Source organism: Apteryx rowi, unplaced genomic scaffold (genome assembly GCF_003343035.1).
Source record: "Apteryx rowi isolate R43461 unplaced genomic scaffold, aptRow1 scaffold_432, whole genome shotgun sequence".
In the NCBI taxonomy this organism is placed as follows: domain Eukaryota; kingdom Metazoa; phylum Chordata; class Aves; order Apterygiformes; family Apterygidae; genus Apteryx; species Apteryx rowi.
In genome coordinates this window covers 431,001-444,917 of record NW_020450686.1, presented here as the reverse complement: position 1 = coordinate 444,917, position 13,917 = coordinate 431,001, and the positions used below count along the sequence as shown (strand labels likewise).

Genomic DNA, 13,917 nt, shown 5'->3' with positions numbered 1-13,917 from the left:
GCAACGTCCTGGGGCGTCGTGGGAACTACGTGGTCCACACTTATAAAGCGCGGGGAGCAGGTCAAGGAAACGCGCCCCCCTCCTGGGGGTGACTGCGCCCCGCTGGCGCGCGAGCTGCTAAAGGCACGCTCAAATATTGCAGTAATGTTTGCTCTAACCCCAAAGTCCGTGTGTATGCAAAGCATCTCATGGTGGCTCTAAGGGGGAAAAAAAAGGCTGGTTGGAGGTTTGGAAGTGGACACCCAATATTGGTATGGAAAGTCATCGTTTATTCGAAATTGCTGCATGTCACGTTGCAGCATACGGTCTGAAAATTCGCAGAACTGAACCACAAAGAGGAAGGCATTCCCTTCTTCAGCAAAGCACCAACAGCAGGAGATCTGTTAGTAAGCAAATAATTTCAAAAAAATAATTCCACTGCTAAGGTGCAAATCGCACCTACAAAGCCCATCTTTTTTATTTGTTCCCTGATGTAGATGGGGAAAATGTTTCTCCACACTGAACTGAGCTGAGCACTGTTTATCTGAAACACCAAGTTTTGAAAATGCTGGCATGCACACTTCTGGGATCAGCTACATGCGAACGTAACTCCAGGGCAGAGAAGGGTTTGTTCAGTGGACTTGTTTTTCCATGCAAAACATCTTCCTGAATTTGTTTCACACTAAATTAACTTCTTTTCAAAATGTGAGACAAGCAAAAGATCAGGCAAACAAATTAACTAAAACTCCTTTTTAAATAAGATACTTCAGCATGGACTAGTGCTAAATAGTTCATTGCATTACAGTTTTGACATGCAGGATTCATAGTGGATTCATCTCTTTTTATATTACAGAGCACATGCTCCAGAACTTTGGGTTCCTTCAAAGCTGTTAAACTTTGTGCATACTTGTGGATATTTCAAAAACACTACAGAATTTTGAATAGCCTCCACTCATTTTTGGAAAAAAGGCAAGACAAGAACAAGAAGTTTGGATTGAGATTAATTGGCAGAGCTGTTTAATGAAAAATTTTCAGCATTTGCCTGCATCATGGTTAATCTGTACTTCAGTTAACATAGCATTAACAGATACTCAACAACAACATCCCTACTGAATTGTAAACACTGTATTTCAGACATGTCATACTTACTATAAATGCTTCCCAATCCCCCCCCAAATTCCCCTGACAAATAAAGACAGGATTTTCCAGACTCTTTATCCATCAGAAGAGAATCTGTGAAATTCTGCAATACAACAGACATCACAGCTCACCTCACTAGCCTCCTAAATTATTTTTAAATAGTCATAACTGCGACTAGTTCTTGAAAGTGAACACTTTGTACATTGACCTCAAAGTGCAGATTTCATCCAGATCCATGCTAGAAATGTAAGAAACTTTGTTCATAATATGTTTGTAAGTGTACTGTGTTAAATATTTCTGGCGAAGCAGAGATGAGTTTAACATATGCAGTTATCTGATGACCTTATACAATGATTTCTTTGAGGATAAAACACATAATGAAGTGAGGTAAAATGAATATGTACAACACTGTTTTGTTGTCTAGCTTGCCTGCAGCCTGCCCTTCAGCATTTTTTGAAAATCAGATATTGGGAAATTCGTATTTTGCTTCACAAGTAAGCATCACCCCTTCAAATACTTAAGACTGTAAGAATGTGAGGTTTTTCTGAGAAGTATGAAAGCGATAAAAAAATGTTGAAGGATGCCAATTTAAGTTAAACTAATAACATGTTCTGTTTGTTGTTTATTAATTTTGAAACATATATCCCTTCTTATCTGTGTATTAAAAATATGTCATCAACAGCACCTTACAGTTGTGTGTCTTTATCCACTATCCACCTTCCCTGCGTATCTCAAAGTATGTTAGAAACCAGAATCCCTCGCAAACAGCACGGAGGTTTCTGGTGGCCTCACGGGCCTGAGTCCCACACTTCAGCAGGCTCCTGGCGCTCAGGGGCCCTGCACTGATGCTGGCGGACCAGTTTGACTATGCAAAATCCTAATGAGCACTGGCAGGCTAAAGACCATCAGCCTGACTTGCAGGATTCAGCACCCCATACATGTTCTCAGGTCGTAGACCTCAGGCCAGCCCTAGTATCTTAAACAGAAGAAAGAAGGGTTCTAAGTAGTGACAAGGTGCTCATCAAAGCAAGCTACCGCCTTCGTTCCCACGGCTCCCACAGATTGTTGAGCAGCCAAGGAAAGCTTTTCCAAACGGTAGTGAAGTTCTAAATTTGGTCCACACTTTTGTTGTTATAAAATGTCATGGAAAACATTGTCTAGGTTAACAGCTTTTAAGTATAACACCCTGTCACTGCTGAGCTAAAAATAAAAAAATAAATAGCAGCCACCCAGATTTGACAGCCTCACAAAACTGTTTCTGACCTCTGTGTTACCATGTAATTATTGCCAGCCTGGATAGTCTACCAATCAGTTTGTGGTGTAGACACAGGAGCGAGCTTTTTGTCAACATTACACAAGTGGAAGAGGGCTAGACCCATTTCGGTGTCCTTCAGAAAGGGTATGCAGGCTGTTGTTTCAGTGGCCCCTTTATATCAGCAGAACAATCAAGAAGAGATTGCCAGGGATGGAGTCCCAAAACAGATTAACTTCTGTAAATTAGAGTTCTTTTTTGAAATTTCAGAGATTCTTTCTGTAACTCATTAGGCCTTAATAAGAGGGAAAGAAATACGGTTTCTGAGAGAAACACCAGTTACTTCAAAAATTTGCATACTACTTCATATATGGTTTTAAAAAAAAGGAAGTGACAGCAACTGTTCTCTTTCCAGTTCACAGATTAATATAAACAATCTCACCACGTCTAGCTTTCAGTACAGTACCTAGGAGAAACAAATCAAAGACTAACAAAAAGAACAAAGTTTAGCCATAATCACTTGGCATTGCACACCCATTTTTTTTAAAAAGGGATGTTCTAGTGTCCATGTGTATAAAAGAGTCGATCATTAGCATGGCTCCTAATACAACACTAGAGATCACAGAATCACAGAATGGTTGAGGTTGGAAGGGACCTCTGGAGATCATCTAGTCCAACCCCCCTGCTCAAGCAGGGTCACCTAGAGCACATTGCACAGGATTGCGTCCAGGCAGGTTTTGAATATCTCCAGAGAAGGAGACTCCACAACCTCTCAGGGCAACCTGTTCCAGTGCTCTGTTACCCTCACCGTGAAGAAGTTTTTCCTCATGTTCAGATGGAAGCGTCTGTGTTTCAGTTTGTGCCCGTTGCCTCGCGTCCTGTCGCTGGGCACCACTGARAAGAGTCTGGYCCCATCCTCTYGACACCCTSCCTTCAGATACTTGTACACATTGATAAGATCYCCTCTCAGCCTTCTCTTCTCYARGCTAAACAGGCCCAGCTCTCTCAGCCTTTCCTCATAAGAGAGATGCTCCAGTCCCCTAATCATCTTTGTAGCCCTTCGCTGGACTTGCTCCAGTAGTGCCACATCCCTCTTGTACTGGGGAGCCCAGAACTGGACGCAGTACTCCAGATGTGGCCTCACCAGGGCTGAGTAGAGGGGGAGGATCACCTCCCTCGACCTGCTGGCAACACTCTTCCTGATGCACCCCAGGATACCATTGGCCTTCTTGGCCACAAGGGCACATTGCTGCCTCATGCTTAACTTGGTGTCCACCAGATAGCTGTACTCTCATTCACACCCTTGGTTTATTCAGAAACTAACTCTGTTCAAAGGGAAAAATTACTATATGACAATAGGGATAGTATAGATTTTATTTAATGGTGTATCATGATTTTCACAGTATTCCTAGAGAACAAAAAGCAATACTATACTTTCCTACTATAGCTCAAGTGTGCTGATGCTAGCCTTTTCAGTGCTCTAAGCAATTTCAACACAGCTTAAGAGGTAAGTGCCAGATTCTTCACTGTTGTCTGGTCAGCTGAGATTGTCTGAGGGATGCCAAGAGGCTGGAAAGAAGTTGACCTAGCAAGCACACAGCCAAGGGCTTTGACTACCGTGTTGCCTTAAAATAGGAGCATTTTGGAGACAAGAAATGGTCACAGCTGAACCGTGGTGTGCTCCAGATATGCTCAGTGTGTGTATTGCCTTTTGGGGATGTAGGCAGCTGCAAGAAGCTCTGGAAGCATCCAGGCTAGTCAAAATTAAGATGAACTGAAGGTATACTGTGAGACTCAGACCTGGATCTCTTCCCTGCATTTTCTGACCATCTTCTTGCTCTTCTACCTAGTGTAACCTTGAAGTCTGGAGCAACAGAATCACTGGGCCAAGAGTTTCAGTTTCTCTCGCTACCACAGCATTTCAAAAAATACTCTGTGGTTCAAACTATGATTTTTTTTTCAGTAAATGAGTCTGTTAGTACTTAGAGCCTTAACTGATGGCCTATATATTGAAGTGACTGACATTTTAGTCAACGTTGCCACCTTCTATTAAACATAGCCATATTAAAACTGATTCGGCATAGAAATAGCATCCCTTTTCTTAGTCACCCATATCACAACTGAAAAAAAAATTAATTTTGCGTTTATGTTTTACAGAGAAATTCGTCAGTATTGTGACTCAAAAGGCTTTCTCTATGGAGTGTTCAGATGTCATACTGTAGTTAAAATGTAATTATGAAAGATTCTTTGATTTATCAACCTAGAAAGTTGCTGAACACCCTCCACAATCACAAGTAAAACAAAATACTCTTGATCAGATTTTGGAATGTGCATCTGGGAAGGGAACTCAGCTACTGCAGATTTCTCAGAAGCTTTTTTGATAGTTCCAGTTTGAACACTTACTCGCTTCCATGCCAGGAATCTCTCCAAATTTCCATCTAGAGAAGAAAAATCAAGTGTACCATTTAGTCACCTTGTACACAGACAGACCATGTCCTAATGACCAGGACTGGTCTTCTTCTGAACCTGGAGATCTGTAGATCACATCCGACATACCGCTTTATGCTGTGCCAGCAGCAGTAGCCTTAGGATATGAAAACTGCCTTATCTCCTTGAGCAGAAAATGTAGTAATCTCCAGGAAACAATAGGCGCAAAATGATAAAGTCCATTTGTGGACAACTTGTCAAACTATTCTATTTACACTTTTATTATAAAAAAGGACCATATAAACAAATACACAGGCAAAACATACATTAAATGAGGACCTAAAGGAACTATGCTACTATTTTCATAGGTGGAAAAGGGTATTTTTCTACCAATACTTCATATTTCTCTCCTGGTCTCAGAGAAATCCACATATGCTATATTCCATTCTCTTTATACCCTAGGACTGCGTATTTCAGGGACAAAGGTATGAACAACATATGTTTACATTCTTACAAAACCAGGTAACAGGAAGGCTGCAGATGTCCAGGAAGAAGATATTGTGCTCTTAAAACAGGATTAAGTAGTTTAATGTAAGGATGACACTTTTGACTCCTGCCACTGTAGGAGAACTATATAATCTGGTCCTCACTATGTAGTTCAGTTCCACTGCATGGGGTTGGGGTTATTATTTTTGGTGGCTTCCTGTACTGTTTTCTCTGTGTCAAAGATTTGGTTCACTCCTTGAAAAAGGTTTCGAACTAAGTCACTAACTGATAGAACTTGTTCTAATGTCTGGCCTAGAAGTATTTCTATATTAATTCATCCAAGAAAGTCTTGCAATGCCAGAGTAGTACAGCATTCTATTAAAAAGCATCTTTCATTGAAGCCAGGTAGGAAAACAAGCATTAAATACATACAGTGTATTTAAATAATTTACCACTTTAATGACAGAGCACATCAAAATGTTTATGAATGTTTATATCAACTCTTTACACTTACCAAAATCCCACAAGGCCAAATGAACTTCTGTTTCCACACATCCCTATCTAGTGCTCTCTTCCCCTCTGACTGCTTTTGGCAAAGGACTAATAGTTTCCTTACTCCACTGTCTGTAAGAACCTGCCAGAAGGACTGCTGTCACTCAGAGGCAAAAGAAGTAAGCCCTTCAATCAAACAACCAACCTTGCACAAAATGAAAAAAAAAAGGAAAGCTTGCCTGATGTTTTCAACTTGTACTATAGCAAAATGTCCTTTGAATGCATTTTTATTGCTTTCTATTCATGAACAAACTGGATTTTGAGAAACAGATCTGTATCTTTTTAATTTTTTTTTTCCCAACAGTTGTAACTGTGTTGATCCTGAGCTCTGAGAATCTTGGGCAAGAAGTCCAATACGGGTTCATCGTTCAAGCTGCTTTCAAATCTTATCTCTTGCATCATACAAAAATAACTTTTCTAGGTGCTAGGATGTATCCTAGAGATCAGTTCCTTTTACAGCTGTGAAACAGTTTGATTCTGAGTAGGATACTGCTGCTGATTCAACACACTGAGAGAAGTGACAGATTTTCAAAGCAGAACTAAATTAATTTAGCAGTTGAGAAAATAAAAGCCATTCTGGCAAAAAGTGGATGGTTCAAACAGCCACACTGTCATGTTTGCTGTTCTATCACATTGCCTGATCCTAGTAGAAGGGATCAAGGGATATTTATTATATTGCCCCCATCACGATTTTGCTGAAGAGCTCAACTGTTATATGTTATTCTTGGAATTAAGATGAAAACAACAAGAATTACAAGTCACTAAATTTGTACGTGTAAAACTTTACTGTTAAAAAGACCTACTGACAGCCTTGTCTTCCTATTTTCCTAGAACATCAAATCAGAACACAAAGGAATAGCTCAAGTTTTTGTCAAATACCAGTATAAGTTAATTAGAAACTACCATACACTTCACCTTTAAGCAGATTACTGCTGGTTTCCTCTGAGACCAATAGCTCCAAAACCCAGTAAGTCTGTTCAGTCACAAAATCTTTATTACCAGCTGGAACTTGTTTAGACCAAACTGAAATTTGCAAACTGGGAGTCCCACATGGGAAAGAATTTCAAGATCTGTATTGTCCTTGAAAAGAAAGGTGCTAAAAACTTTATAAATATATGTTCAGAAATCACAGCAGAATTTAAAAAAAAGAGAGAGAGAGAGAGAGAGCGAGCGAGCGAGCTGTGAGTACCACAACTAACAAAGTCTGTTTTCCTAAGCATTTGTGTCTCCTTGTTGATTTGGCTTTGGAACTTAACTACACTAATGGTGCAGCCTGAGCTCACACAATCTTAAAAATTATAAATGCCCAAAGTGTAGAAAAAGCCGCAACCGGACTTTGCTGAAGAAACCTCAACAGAGGATTGCTGGAGTCTGATAATATGTGAAAGCTGAGTGAAAACTCTCCAAGAGTTGAGGCATTCATATTGGCTCTTTTCTGTCTAGGTTCTCTGATGTCTAGCAAGTGTTGTGCTCAAACTTTTTTTTTTCTTAAATGACAGTGTTAATAGAGTCCTCTATATAAAGTTGTTCTTTTTCACATAACTTAGAGGAATTAAATAAATTGCCACCTCACTGTCAGATTTAGCTGACAGTGGTCAATGGTGTCAAAAGATAATAGGTGGCTGCTAGTAGTACATACCCATTTTCTGAAAAAAACACCCTAAAAACAACCTGTGTGTTCCTGGTGGTAATTTAGATTTGAAATAGATTCCTATGATACCAGTAAGTTAAACTAAATGAAGTGATGGCAAGAGTGCCAAGCTGGAGACAAGGCTTTATTAAGGCAGTGCAGTGCCCTGGGGATTCCCGGACACAGGAAATCTCTCGGTCTAGCCCCAGTTACACACTGGGAAGCTGACTCTCTTCCCAACCGGGCAAATGGAGAAATACGAGACTGAGAGGCTTCATTTTTCTTCAGTCCTGAAAGTAGCAAAAAAGGCAGTAGCAGGAATCAGTTTTCTCTCTTCCCTTTTATGAAGCAGTTCTCCTTCCTTTCACATGCAATTAGCTGGAGGGCATTTACATGGGGCAAATGGGCTAAGCGTCTACGTTCTTCTCTAAACGAAGAACATGGCAACCCGTAACCATCTCTTTTACTTTCAATATTTATTTAGTTTTTAAAGCTTCCCTTTCAGGTCAAGTGATGCCTGATGCAGCTTTTGGGCTGGCAGCATGCTCTGTAGCAGTGGACCCTTGTACCCCACTAAAGATAACAGAAAAATGTGAAGGCCTAGGAGTTCCTGTCTGAATGACAGAGGATGCTCTTGATGGATTATTCCCAGTAAGTGTGTGCTGAAGCATTTCCTTACTCTATAAAGTCTGCAGATCGTGTACCGCATCTCCTGTGTCCTGTAAAATTCCAAGCTTATCTCTGACTCCACTGAAGAAATGAAGAATCATTTTGCCTACAGACTGTAAGAATAAAGAGGTGGATAAACATAGTTTTAACAAAATAATTGCAACAGAACCTCAAAGCTGTTTTATTTACTGATATAAATATATCTTCTCTCTCTTTTTAGAGTCATTTTTTATTAATATATTAAAATATTTTTATAGTAGTGCCCAAGAGCTCCATTCAGGATTAGATCTCATTTATACAGTAGACTGTGCAAATACATCAGCTCTGTGTGTCCCCTCCCATAATTTTTTAAGCACAACTTCACTTGCTTTTCATGTTGTTTTTAAGAGAAAACTTACACAAGTCAGAAGTGCCTAACTTTTATTATATTTATGTCATAGATAAGAAATCTGCACTTTAAACTGAATGAATTATGTTAGTCACACAGTTTCTTTCTACTGGACAATGAGTCAGTCATTATTTCTATGATATTTCTATGTCATATTGCCTCAGGAAATTATCCCAGAGGCTCCTAACCCTCTAGACGACACTGTAAGTATCAGTCACCACTTTTGCTGCTGTGAAAGGCCAGGCTGGGAGAGGGTTTGTTTTGGATGACAGGTATGCGACTGACAAACGTCATAAGGCAAAACCACAAAACAGCTCAACCTGCTCCTCCATGCGTCAAGTTTAAAACTTGACAAACACTGTGTCAGTCTTTCCCTTACAGCACATTTCAGCTCTTTCACAATATTCATTAACAGTACATTTCCCTGAAACCCGCAGAAGGATTTTTTTCCTTACATTTCCTTTTTAAAAAAGCCCTGAGTCAAATGTTCAGCACTGATCTAAATGGTGCCACAGTTTTACATTAATGGATGATCTGTCCCAATTTTTAGACACATGAAGTAAAATCATCAGAGACCAAAAGTAGTGGTAAGAAAAAAAAGGTGCATGAAAGATACATTACAGTAATTTTTAATCTACCTTGTTCTGTGGCTTATTTTCTGAGAGAGATTGCCCAGTGGGTTCTTTTCTCCTCCCATAGATATAAGTCCAAATTAGAAAGGATGGGAAATCTTTTTCCCTGCCAGAAAACTTTTGAGATTTCAAAAAAATATATACATATATATATTTATCCTGTTCTACAGAAGAGTGACAGCAAGCTGGTTCAAAGTTTTGTTATTTTTTTCCTGAAATGCAATAAAATAAAATCTTACCCTAAAATAGCTAATAGCCTGATTATTAGGCAACTGTCCTGGAACAGTCAGGGTTCAAAATCTTTTATAATTCTCCCATATCCTGTACAAGTGTCCTGAATTCAGGGGTGTTGACTCTTTTGAGGTGGATCTCTTGATTTCTTCTGCTGAAGTTCTTCTGATATGGATAAATAATAAAAAGGAAGCTTTTCACCTCCCTGCCCTGCAAATGATTGGTATCTCTGTGGTTCAATGTTTTATTTACTAATACAAAGTGGAGCAGCTCCAACAGAAGATACCAAGATCCGCACCACAACTTGATTGTTTGAGGTCCTACCTTGATAACCAGGCTGTGGAGGTACTTCAGCTGGGGGCAGCCACACGCCAGAGCAATGCCCTGATACTGCTATTCCAGTAACATTCTCTAATGAAGCTGAGAAATTTTTCCCAGTGTACACTTCAGTGACAGTGAAAAATTTTTGTTTTTTACAACTGTTATTTTCTAGTGAAAAATAGCAATAAGAATTCTGAACCTCTTAAGACAATCAGCTAGATTTGGCAATCTGACTATTCCAGCAGTCTGGGATCTCACCACAGCCAGTTGCTGTAGGTTTCATAGTAACTGAGGTTAATGTGCAAATTTGCCCCGAGAATAAGGAGCCTTAACAAGCTCACTAATGATTCCTCATCAGTGCTGCAAAAGGAAGCTTGGCACAGTAAAGAATATAAAACTTGTTTCTCAGAATGTTTGATTTCCTAACAGCAAGAAAAAGCACTGTGGAATAAAGATCCATATTTTGTGACTCAATTCATCATTAAAACATATTGTTCTTAATCCTATGACATTCATATGTGCAAAAAGCCGATTTCAACATGTCAACAATCTTTTTTTTTTCCTTTTTCCTTTTAAAGATGAGGTTTGTTAATCATCTTCTAAGGACACTTTTGCCAGGTGAGCTAGAGCTCTTCCAATTTCAAAATATCATTTCTAGACGTAATATCTGTAAGAGTTTCTCATCTACTCATTCCATGGGTTTCAAAGGAAAGATACTGGAACATACCTAAAGAAACATAAGTAACTGCATTTCTCACTATGGATAACCTCTTTTCTCTTTGTACACAAACCTGTAATTAGAACCTGTAGCTTCATCCCAATCTCCTACCCCAAGAACTGCACTGTCTTTTATAGAATACAAAACCAAGCAGACATCTGCAGTCCACAGAGCTAATACCAAAAACAATAAATTTCTGCAACTCAAGGCGTAAATATGAAGGCAGCAGGAAGATACAGCCAGTGCAATAAGAGAGCAATCAGTTGTCTAGGCTTAGGAAATCTGGTAAAATTAACTCATATATATTCTGCCAGCAGGGAGGGGTTCATTAGTATTAATCACAGAAAATCTTCTCTGCTAAATGCTGTAAGGAAAAAAACAGATTTTCTCCTAATTCAGATGTAGTCTACATGTTTGATTCTGTTCTACCTTCTACTAATAACTTCCCTAAACAGATAAATATTTTGCAAGTAATTACAAATATTTTCCCCATTAGCAATTTATAGGACATTTTTTGATTTTGTACATTTACATAACAACATTTGCCAACATTTACTATAGAAAACTTGACCTTATTAAAGAGTATTTCTTGTTGAAAGTCAGAAAAGAATCATTTTTAATCAAACAGGATGACTGTTCATTGCCTGGACCAAGATAATTTGGTCTGTTGTAGTTTACAGCAGGTCCTTGACAGTAGTGCTGTGCAACTATCTTGATTTTGAAAGCAACTTGAAAGACAGTGTTGTAGTTATAGTACTTTGAAAGAGAGGGAAATTGCATTTTTTTAAAAAAATAGCGATAGTGATGAATCTAAAATGAGCTTTAATGCAGTACCTTCCACTCTTGGGTATAAGAGTGGTTTAACAAGCTGTATCTAAATTATATGCATTTAGATTACATTCATTTTGTTCAAGAGTGAAACATAAGAGTAGTGGCATGGCAGTTAGATATTCATAGAGTGTACAAGTGATAACAAAAAGCTATATACAACACGGTACCTACCTGAAACTGCAGGAACAGCTTAGCCATGAAATAATTTAAGTATGACCAGCAGAAAGCCAGCCATGTCTACAAACACCAAATTTATATCTTGACCAAAATATCATAATTTTTTAAACTGCCCACCACTTAACAGCCTACTAACTACCATAGCTTAGCGCTGGTTTAGAGGAAAGGACAGCAACTACTGAATAAGCACCACCTTCTACTGCTGCATGTTCCCGAAAGCACAGTTTTGTGCGCTGACCAAACATGACTCTACATTTCCTTTGAGACCTAACATGATCAAAACTTCTGGTAAAATGGTTTTATTCTGCTTGGCAAAGCTTGCGTAATCACCAGTTACTACGAGGTTTCAAAATCACTGGTTGTTTCTTCATAGTGTTTTAGGTAATTTCAAATTATTTAGATTCGTGTGTGTAGTTTGATGAAGCAAATGACGCTGTGCAGGGTCATATCAGCATTATGCAAACACCAGCTAATTTTTTTTCAGAATGTATCTAATAACTTTGCATGTTATGGGAAGCGTGTTTTGCTAGGGTGCCCTGGTCACAGGCAGTTTAACCACAGCTCAGTTTCTCTAGCGCTTGCCCAGGAACATGAGAAATGTATAAAACAGGAAAATGCCTCAAAAAAGAGGCAGCATGGCAGCCAGCACTCAAGAGTAAGAAAGGTCAGTCACTGCTAAACACGTTCTCACAAACCTACACTTACTATACTTCCATTGGTATTTTTATGTTTCTTAATATTTGTTCATTAGTTTTAATTCACTAGCTTTTTGTATATTATATATGTATATATAATTATTTTTCCCCAGGCTAGTCATACTTTTATAGGCCTCTGTCATAAGTGGCACAGATTTTTATGCACCTGAGCATATTTCTCCTTCCAATACCTGTATCAAATTATCTGGTGCTCAAGCATGGACCATGGACAAACATCCTCTTCCATCTTGGCCCAGAGTAACGGCTCCTTGCTAGAAGTTACGAATGTCACCACATTGCTGGTAGAAAAGGTTTGGAGAGCTAATATGCTTCAAGGAAAAAGAGCTAAGACAGCTCAAGCACTTTAATTGTTGAACTGAGCTAAATTAACTGATTTTGTCTGGAGCATATTAGGAAGCGTGCACAGGGACTACTTCACTGTGAGGTAAGTTTGGACAGTAGCTTTTAGGAGCCTGTAGTAGCCTCTGTGACCAGAAAGCTGAATCTGAAAGAGTACATCTGCATATGGCTTCAAATAGTGATACTTCCCTAAAAGCTCAACAAGAAAACAAAGATGTGTAGTTCCCCTAAGTGTATTTTACACTCACTTCAGTTTGGGGACAATTACATTTGTTGTTTTGTTTATTCAACTGTTAAACACAAAAGTAGTTACTTCTCACAAGCTGACACAATGAATGTTTGGTATCTTTCTTACTACAAAGTTTTTCCTGCAACCCATAAATCTCTGATATATACTGTAGTGTACAGCTATTTATTCAGGAAATATTCAAAATTATTTCTCTTTTGCACAGAACATCTATATTGATAGAACAATTCTTGGTTATATGTGAGTCTATAAATAAAGAATGAACACCTTTTATCCTGTTACTAGAATTACCTTTAAAATACAAAATATTTTTTTATTTTACAAATCATCTCTATGATCCAGAAAAAATATCAAAATCAGGAAATAAATCTTTATGAGAATCCACCTATACATCAGATCTTTGACTACATGTAAAGACGGACACAATATTGCATTGTTACAAATGAATGGAAGATATTCACAAAATGCTCTTGCTTTTAGTTAGTCCATGGGTATGTGCCTCCATTTGAGCCTTTTGGTCAGCCTGAACCAAACCTAACAGAGGTGCAGAGATCTCAAACATATTAGATTCTACACCATCTACAGGGAAAATGTTTATTAATGCCTCTACTAAGTGAAGAGATGTAGAGTGTGCTCAGTCTACATTTAGACCATATGGGAGCTGCAAGGGAGAGAAGAGCTATGAATTGGCAGAAAAAGCTTCCCTTGGAAGTTGTAACTGTTAGACAGGAAGGAATCTAACTGTAAGAAATAAATCCATTGTAAATCAGGCTTTGTTAAGCCTGCCATTCACGGAACCGTTTTAAAAAAAATATATGAATTAATGTTTTTCATCTAATCATTTCACACACTGTCATTGGAGTTGTTTAGATGTCATTATAAGAATTCTGAATTGGCATTTTTGCCAAAAAATGCCCAGTTTCAGTGTCCGAGATGGACATGCCTGCTTCTGTGATAACATTGACTGTGGTGGTGATACGCACAAAGGAAGGTGCCTGTCTTCACTCTGAGCTCTCACAAAGAGTTTGCAGGGAAAGTGGTTAGGAGGAATAACAATCCTTTTATTTATAAACTGAGAAAATATGGCAAAAGCAAACAAGAGAAAATATGGGACCTAGCAATGGCATTGTATAGTCACTTTTATTTCCCTGAGGAAAGTAATTTTTAAATAGATAAGGTATT

The 13,917-nt window shown here is 38.6% G+C and overlaps 1 protein-coding gene across 3 annotated transcripts in view; it reads right to left on the bottom strand.

The window, feature by feature from the left end:
- PDE4D (phosphodiesterase 4D) overlaps positions 1-13,917 on the bottom strand; it is a 371,205-nt gene that overhangs the window by 54,283 nt on the left and 303,005 nt on the right. The gene's annotated exons all lie outside the window — the stretch shown is intronic.